General features: G+C 36.7%; 1 long non-coding RNA gene across 1 annotated transcript; it reads left to right on the plus strand.

The window, feature by feature from the left end:
- Positions 1-8,348: 8,348 nt before the first annotated feature.
- Positions 8,349-9,441, plus strand: LOC126720033 (uncharacterized). Its single transcript, XR_007653211.1, has 3 exons — positions 8,349-8,531; positions 8,946-9,025; positions 9,118-9,441. It is a non-coding gene; the product is annotated as an uncharacterized LOC126720033 (long non-coding RNA).
- Positions 9,442-9,878: the final 437 nt, after the last annotated feature.

Raw genomic sequence — 9,878 nt, forward strand, 5'->3', positions numbered from 1 at the left:
TTGGGGGCCTTTTTTTTTATTTGGGGCCTTAGGCGATTGCATCTCTTGCTCCACCATTCAGCCAGCCCTGCTCCTAGCATTATATATTATAAGCTTGTTAAAAAAAAAAAAACTTTATATATTACTTTTGTGTTTGTGTGTTTTGATCAGTATTACTGTTTCCTCAACAAAAAAAAAAAAAAAATATATATATATATATATATATACATATATATAGGGATTGTTATCGGTTGTGTTTGTTAGAGATTCAGTCCTTATAACCCTAGGCTACTATTAAAAAGGTTAGACCTTTTTGTAGTGGTACTCTGATTATGTAATATATTATAAGCCTGTTTAAAAAATTCTATATATTGCTTTCATGTTTGTGTGTTCTAATAAGTATTACTGTTTCCTAAAAACAAAAATTATAGGGATGTTTATCTCACGTTGGTTGTGTGTGTTAGAGTTTCAATCCTTATAACCCTAGACTATTACTATAAATGTTAGATCCTTTTGTAATGGTACTTTGATTATGTAATATATTATAAGCCTGTTTAAAAAATTCTATATATTACTTTCAGAATTATGTGTTCTAATAAGTATTACTGTTTTCTCAAAAAAAAAAAAAAAAAAAAAACTCCTAGCATTATTTAGTTATATTCTTTATTCAGTAGAAAATTTTTCATAATATTTAGAATTATGAAAAAAAATAAAAATAAAAAACCATTCCATGCCATTGCCATGTGAGCCAATTGAAAATCTAGTTTTGAAGAAGTACATCATAATCTTTTTTTTTTTTAATTATATATTTTTTGCTTACCACAAGTAAAAGAGGTTGATTTAATCAAAATTGTGAAGGTAATAATATTGAAACACAATATTCTTGACTAATATGAAGATTGATTGGCTTTCTTTTTTCATGAATAAGTTATTAGATGATGCCATGTTGGGTACAAATCAGTACAAAATCCTTTGATTACCAAAAAAAAAAAAAAAAAAAACATATAATATGAAGTGCATCCCAACAACCATTGAATAAAGACAATTACTAACAATGGTTACAACTCATCCTCATTCATTAATCAGTAGATGTCTTTTTTTTTTTTTTTTTTTTTGCAACAAGTGATGTCAGACTTAGGGCCTAAACTAATCACTAGATATCAATCCATTTATTTATTCAAAAAGTAGATGTCAATCCATTAACAAAAGGAATCTAATTAATTGTGCATCCCTGTTAATAGAGGACTTATTTAGCTTGCGTAAAATTTGAAAATGTATACAAAAAAGAAAGAAAGAAAAAAAAAGAGAGGGAGACTAAACTTGGTCTTATTCCAGTTTGAAACAAAATGCAAGTCAATTAAATACAAATTGTATGTTGTCAACAGCTAGTTTTTGACACTTCTTAAACAAAATCTAACTTCTATTTTTAGTAGTAATTTAACTTGCACATCGAAAAAACCTATTCAATTAAGAAAAATACTAGCAATTCATCCATGATCACCAATTACAAAATGTCAAAATCCATTAACAAATGGATCCTATTGATTTTACCTTAATGTAAAACGCGCATATAATTAAAGATTTAGCTTGGACTTCATTCTAATTTGAAATGCCCATGAAATAAATGACTAGACTTGGTCATATTTTGATTTAACAAGAGAGCTCAATTAAATGAAATGTGCATAGTCACCCATTAGCCATTAACAATCTTTTAAACAAAATTTACTTTCACTATTTATATTTTAACTTACACATCCAAGGTAAATCTATATAATATTCTTCTATGCTACATCTTGATTATGTTACTCACTATGATCATAATCATTTATTTCAAATGTTTTAATTTAAGAATTTAATTTATTAAGTTTTATTTAAAAAAAGATAAAAATTTAAACACTTACAAATAGTAGATATCATACCTAAAAATTTTAAGTAATATTTTTATAAAATTTATACATTACTTGTAATTTTTCAAAACACATCTTTCCTTTCTTCATTTCTCCTCTAAAATAGACCATAAAAAAAGAAGATATTTATCTCACATCCGGATAAGAAAAGTGTTTGCGTGCATTTAAAAGCCAATGTTGTGCATCCAAAAGTTAGCTCTTATAGATATACACCACTTGTTAAGTCATTAAAACATGTATTTCATTTCCCAAATAAAATAAGCTATAAAAAAATGAATACTAATAGTGTTTAAACTTTTTTTTTTTTTTTTGAATTTATGACTTCCCATCCTCATGTGAAATCATAATAGAATATAAATGGGTAATGTAGGGTCACATTTCGTAGCCTAAGCCCAAGATGTATGGGATCTTGGACCTGTGAGCCCTGTACAATAAATTTGTAGAGGGTGGGTCAAAGAGCTAGGCCTCAGTGCATGGATAACAGTTAATATGGTGTTTATCATGGTCAAGCAAGGACGAACTAAGTTTATCGAAGACGGTTGGTTCTCGACACAGTCCGATGAGCTTTTCTGGTGCCTCTTGAGTGATCCCCCTTTCAGCCCCCCCTTTTATATTAGTTTCCTTCCTCTCGATTTGGGTTCCTAGTGCTAATACTTGTCCCATCAGCCCTTCCACCCAGTTGTTGGGAGTGGTTGTAAAGGCAGAAAAGCATGGCTATGTCAGGTATAAGGCACTGAATGCAATAATGACAGCTTTTCCCTTAGATATTTCTATTCTTCCCGTTGTCCTTTTCTGTTTTAATACTTTTCCTATTCTATGGAGTGACACGGAGTGCCACTCTCAGTGATAGGCCATTCCCTTTGTCCTCGGCCAGGTAGGGCCAAGGAGGGATTTTTCCCATGGCCGAGGAGGGGTTCTTCCTTGGACTGGGCTCTTGGCCCAACGTGTATATTGGTATGGGCTCCCTGGTTTGTTACCCTCACAATAGCCCCTCGAGATTCTTCTTTTCTTCCCCATGGGAGGAAAGGAGGATCTCGATGTGATGATAGTCTTTTTGCGCCCATTTTGCACTATGTTTGGTTGTAAGACATTCTTTTAGTTTATCCAAGTCACGTTTCTGCCGTTTCGGTACACGAGGCACGCTTTCATTAAGGTCTTTTACAAGGTGACGCAAATCCAACGGCTGAAGACTGCTTTGGAAATTGAGCGAGATTTATCTCGCTTGTAATTCTTTCTTGGAGATTTTGGTGAATTGATTGCTACCAGGTTTGCCTGCTATATAAGACACACCTGGGGGGGGGGGGTTCTTCTTCATTTACAAATCCTTGAGTTCTGCGGAAGTTTTAGGCTCTTAACTTTTCAAATGTTCCCAAGGGCCCCACCAAGGTGGTGATTGAAATTTAGGTAATGAAATGGCCAAGGATGAGGGTGAGGGTAAAGGAACCAAGCCCTCTTCAAAAGCCAAGGGCGTCGCCAAGATTCAGAATGACATAGTTAAGACAAGGGAAGTAGAGGCCAAAGATATTTCTCCCCTTCGACCGGACAAGAAAGAAGTTTCTCTTCCTTTAGCCAAAATCCGAAGCAGGTGTAGGTCACATCAGATTTTTGGTGCGACAAAATTTGGATTTCATCCGGTGCAGTGTGTCACGCGTGTGCGGATTTGGATTTCTCATCGCCGGTACCATCCATACTTGCTCGATCGCTGCTAGAGCAATATTTGCTCGATTGCTGCTAGAGCAAGATTGTGGATCTAGCGTCTCTGCTTCTTCTTCTCTCCCGTCACCGGTACCATCCATACTTGCTCGATTGCTACTGGAGCAAGATTGTGGATCTGGCGTCTCTGCTTCTTCTTCTCTCCCATCGCTGGTACCATCCATACTTGCTCGATTGCTGCTAGAATGAGATTGTGGATTTATCATTCCCATGGACTGCTTTTTATAGTTAGCTTTTGAAACAGGCTTGTCTAAGCCCTTTTATGTACAATGTACTTCTTCTTTATCTAATAAAATGATGACTTTATTTTACTTTGCGAATCTTTCCTTTTATGCAATAATCATTTTATGAATGGGTGTGTTGGTATCTTTTCTTACGAATAGTAATTATAATTGATGCTATTGATGGTAAAGAGTTGTCACCCTGAATTTATCAAAACTAACGGGCACACGACCGCTAACTTTAAATAAGTTAACCATATAGGACTAATCAGGAAAATAACCGTGTGCTCCACATTGCGAATAGGGCAACCGCCAAAGGACGTGTAATTTAAAGTAAACGGTCTGAAGGGATCACTGGGTACTAAGGTTCCTTTCAACATTTACAATGATGTTTATAGCGTTAACTTCCCTTAAGCGTCTGATCCGAGGACCGAGGCACGACTGAATTTAGCTTAAACACTTAGAAAGTTGCCAGTGCGTGTTAGTTTCCACAAAGCAAGAGGTCCGAGGACCATACAAGACCTTGGTTCTGTCTAGCACTTAGAGTCTTCTTTGAAGCAACTAGTTTCCCCATAGGTTTGAGTCCAAGGACCATGCAAGACCTTAGTTCTGTCTAGCACTTAGATTCTTCTTTGAAGTAACTAGTTTCCCCATAAGTTTGAGTCCGAGAACCATGCAAGACCTTGGTTCTATCTAGCACTTAGATTCTTCTTAGAAGCAACTAGTTTCCCCATAGGTTTGAGTCCGAGGACCATGCAAGACCTTGGTTCTGTCTAGTACTTAGATTCTTCTTCGAAGTAACTAGTTTCCCCACAGGTTTGAGTCTGAGGACCATGCAAGACCTTAGTTCTGTCTAGTACTTAAATTCTTCTTTGAAGCAACTAGTTTCCCCATAGGTTTAAGTTCGAGGACCATGCAAGACCTTGGTTCTGTCTAGCACTTAGATTCTTCTTTGAAGTAACTAGTTTCCCCATAGGTTTGAGTCTGAGGACAATGCAAGACCTTGGTTCTATCTAGTACTTAAATTCTTCTTTGAAGCAACTAGTTTCCCCGGATCATGCAAGACCTTGGTTCTGTCTAGCACTTAGATTCTTCTTTGAAGCAACTAGTTTTCCCATAGGTTTGCGTCCGAGGACCATGCAAGACCTTGGTTCTATCTAACACTTAGATTCTTCTTTGAAGTAACTAGTTTCCTCATAGGTTTGAGTCCGAGGACCATGCAAGACCTTGGTTCTATCTAGCACTTAGATTCTTTTTTGAAGCAACTAGTTTCCCCATAGGTTAGAGTCCGAGGACCATGTAAGACCTTGGTTCTGTCTAGCACTTAGATTCTTCTTTAAAGTAACTAGTTTCTCCATAGGTTTGAGTTTGAAGAAACTAGTTTCCCCATAGGTTTGAGTCCGAGGACCATGCATGACCTTGGTTCTGTCTAGCACTTAGATTTTTCTTTGAAGCAACTAGTTTCCCCATAGGTTTGAGTCCGAGGACCATGCAAGACCTTGGTTCTGTCTAGCACTTAGATTCTTCTTTGAAGCAACTAGTTTCCCTATAGGTTTGAGTCCGAGGACCATGCAAGACCTTGGTTCTGTCTAGCACTTAGATTCTTTTTTGAAGCAACTAGTTTCCCCATAGGTTTGAGTCCGAGGACCATGCAAGACCTTGGTTCTGTCTAGCACTTAGATTCTTCTTTAAAGTAACTAGTTTCCCCATAGGTTTGAGTTTGAAGAAACTAGTTTCCCATAGGTTTGTGTCCGAGGACCATGCAAGACCTTGGTTCTGTCTAGCACTTAGATTTTTCTTTGAAGCAACTAGTTTCCCCATAGGTTTGAGTTTGAAGAAACTAGTTTCCCATAGGTTTGAGTCCGAGGACCATGCAAAACCTTGGTTCTGTCTAGCACTTAGATTCTTCTTTGAAGCAACTAGTTTCCCTATAGGTTTGAGTCCGAGGACCATGCAAGACCTTGGTTCTGTCTAGCACTTAGATTCTTCTTTAAAGTAACTAGCTTCCCCATAGGTTTGAATCTGAGGACCATGCAAGACCTTAGTTCTGTCTAGCATTTAGATTCTTCTTTGAAGCAACTAGTTTCCCCATAAGTTTGAGTGTGAGGACCATGCAAGACCTTGGTTCTATCTAGCGCTTAGATTCTTCTTTGAAGCAACTAGTTTCCCCATAGGTTTGAGTGTGAGGACCATGCAAGATCTTAGTTCTGTCTAGCATTTAGATTCTTCTTTGAAGTAACTAGTTTCCCCATAGGTTTGAGTTCGAGGACCATGCAAGACCTTGGTTCTACCTAGTACTTAGATTCTTCTTTGAAGTAACTAGTTTCCCCAGAGGTTTGAGTCTGAGGACCATACAAGACCCTGGTTCTATCTAGGATTTAGATTCTTCTTTGAAGTAATTAGTTTCCCCATAGGTTTGAGTCCGAGGACCATTCAAGACCTTGGTTCTCAACTTCTTTCCCCAATCGGGATTCATCGAGCCGAGCTACTAGACCCACGAGAACTAGCCCCTTGACGTATGTACAGAGCATATACTTGATGTCAGAAGCCCCTAGAACTATGCCCCGTTTAGCAACCCTCTCCGCGTAATCAGTACCTCGAAGAGCAGCCCTGAGCAGAAGCAGAGTTATGACAATAACTGTGTATTCTTGGAAATGATGGGGAAGCTTTCGTGTTGCATGCACCACTGCCAAAATGGTTCTCTCGAGGGACTCTTCCTGATAGGAGCTTGATCCCACCATGATTAACCGTTTCACTCACTAACACACGAGCTCTTTCCACAGACGGCACCAATTGTAATGTCACGTTTCGCAGCCCAAGCCCAAGATGTATGAGATCTTGGACCTGTGAGCCCTGTACAATAAATTTGTAGAGGGTGGGTCAAAGAGTTAGGCCTCAGTGCATGGATAACAGTTAATATGGTGTTTATCACGGTCAAGCAAGGACGAACTGGGTTTATCAAAGATGGTTAGTCCTCGGCACAGTCCGAGGAGCTTTTCTAGTGCCTCTTGAGTGATCCCCCTTTCAGCCCCCCCCCCCCCCTTTATATTAGTTTCCTTCCTCTCGATTTGGGTTCCTAGTGCTGATACTTGTCCCATCAACCCTTCCTCCTAGTTGTTGGGAGTGGTTGTAAAGGCAGAAAAACATGGCTATGTCAGGTACAAGGCACTGAATGCAATAATGGCAGCTTTTTCCTTAGATATTTCTATTCTTTTCGTTGTCCTTTTCTGTTTTAATACTTTTCCTATTCCATGGAATGACCCGGAGTGTCACTCTCAGTGATAGGCCTTTCCCTTTGTCCTCGACCATACCTGGTCGAGGAGGGATTCTTCCTATGGCCGAGGAGGGGTTCTTCCTTGGATTGGGCCCTTGGCCCAATGTGTATATTGGTATGGGCTCCCCGGTTCGTTACCCTTACAGGTAAGAATTAGGAATAGTATTTAGGTGCTATTTTTTAGGTTCCTCTTTTTAGATTTTGTAATGTAGCTTTTATCTCATGAGATGAAAGAGTATTTTTTAATTAAGTGGCCACATATCAAAATCTTAAAAAAAAAAACCCTAAAGAACCAATCTTAACAAGCACTTATGCGGTGCTTGTTAACATTTGCCTATATATTATAGTGTTTAACACTCCAATTTCTAAGCATAAGTTATTACTTGCTTATTGTAACAAGGATAGTTATATGCAAGTCTGTTTGTATTCTGTGGCAGTGGTGTTGTTTGGAAAATCTCAATAAGCTTTATATATATTTATAGATGTAATATAAGTTTTTTTGAAATGAAAAGAGCATGCATGTTCACAGGCAGTGTTCTAGGGACATGGGAAAATCTCAATAAACTAAAGAACATAAGCACTTGGGTGTCTAGGGTAGGGTAGATACATACATCTCTGTAGAATTGTGACTTTTCACAATTTTTTGTTGGCTTCTTGGAAAGGAAATTTGGGAATATTTGGATATTTGGGTTACAACTCTGTCATGTATCATGTGGCATCTTTGGAAAGATAGACATACTTTCAAGGGAAAGGAGTTATCCATGCCACATCTCAAGTTTCTCTATCTCAAGACAATATACAAGTGTACTTCCAATTCTTTCAATTTCTCCATGACTAACTTCTTGGACCTATTTTTTAGATGTTAATCTCTTTTTCTTTGGTCCTTTTTGTTTTCCTCACTAATCTTTTATATAGACCTCGTGTACCAGGTAGCACTTTATTTTGTGCTTTTTTAATGAAATTCTATTTTATGGACGTAGCTGTAGCTGTACCTAGTGCCCAAAGCTACAACTTTTTGTAGGGCCTGGGAGAGGTCATGTAGGCAGCCTTTTCCTCAATTTTTTTTTGGAGAGGTTGATTCTCTTAATGAAATTCTATTACATATTAAAAATAAATAAAGTTATTTTGAACATATTTCCCATATATATTTTTCTTTATTACGTTGCATACGGTTCAAGAAGTTAGAATGCTATATATAAATTTTCCAATTGCGCAGGGAATTAACACATCACAGGTTTTTTTTTTTTTTTTTTTGGTAATTTCCTTTTGGAATAATGAATTCACTGCTGTAAATCATATTTAGTTATTTATTAAGCCTAGTCATTCCATTTTTGTGTTTCAGATTAGTTTTGTTACAATTGCATTGTACAGTGGACCAAAGTGGCTGCACGCAAGCACTCTAGCCCACCTACTTCTGTAAAATGTCCTCTGTGCAAGGTTCAGTTTTTTTTCTACTATTCTTCCAATTCTACTACATGCCAGTTAGATTTCTTCTTCTTCTTCTTCTTCTTCTTCTTTCATTTTTCTTTTGGTTCTAATTCTTTTTCCAATTCAATTGCATTCCAGTCTTCTTCCCCTCTTTTTGGTGTGTAATAGCTTTTGGGATTAACTATGATCTAAAAGATTAAGTAATATGCACTCCAATTTATCAAATTTATATATATATGCACTCCAAATTTCCTGATCCAAATTTGACGTTTCAAATAGATTTGAAAATCAGCCCTCAATATTGCAAAAATTATATGCATGCTCTTGTCTGGGTGGAAAAGAATGCGAAGGGCTGTTTAGATTGTGTGTCAACAATATTATGATTACTTGAGATTTGAATGGCTATTTTTGTCTAATTTGCAGACAGAAAATTTTTCTATACTACATGGATATGATGGAAGTTCATTTCAACGGCATTACATTAATCGAGATTTTGGATAAAGGTATCGTCCTTTTGATTTCTTTTCTTGCAGTTTTTTTTCCCGGCAGTTATTATATTTCTATATTTATGCTACTTCATGTAATGGTGTTGCAGCTTTCTCTTAACAAGAGCACACAAGTATAGATAATAGTGTTATTACACTGAACCAGGTCTTATGCTGCTTGTCATTCTATTTATTGGTTCTTCTTAATGCTACCTGTTTGTAACTTTATTTCCTGACAAAATCACTATTACCTGTATTTATGCTTTTCTGATAACCGTGTGTTCAATCAGGTATAGTAGATGACATATTCAAGGTACTATGGTACTAGAAATCTCATAAGTATCTTCAGCCAAACCACTGGCTCCAAAGTTGGTTGAGAAGGGAAATACAAGCTCTTATACAGGTCTGCAAATTAACCAGTCTAATGTTTCCTTATGAACACTATAAATTGATTGCAGACTACGACATAGAACACAAGCTGCATGTAACAAAACAGGTTTCTAATCCTGAATGAAGCTTTCCAACCATTTATTATCATGTTAGCATCAGCCAATTTGCATAGGTTAAATTCTAGAGGAAAAATCTGTATATCCACCAACTCAATTTTTGCTGGGCGTCCAAAGCTGACTATGGCCAATCTTATTCATTAAATTGAAAAGAAAAAAACAGAGACATACCATTGTTGGTAAAAGAGCACTGAATCTGACTTAAAGTGCAAAGTGGAGCGCTTTGAATCAGATTGATATTTAGCCCAAACCTCAGATATTTACTTAATTTTAACCTTTTAATTATTATATTTTAAGTTAAAATAAATTTTTTTATTCTATTATAGTTACTAAGCAACATTCACCATTTTAAAAGGATGAGAGAG

Source organism: Quercus robur, chromosome 3 (genome assembly GCF_932294415.1).
Source record: "Quercus robur chromosome 3, dhQueRobu3.1, whole genome shotgun sequence".
NCBI classification, from domain to species: domain Eukaryota; kingdom Viridiplantae; phylum Streptophyta; class Magnoliopsida; order Fagales; family Fagaceae; genus Quercus; species Quercus robur.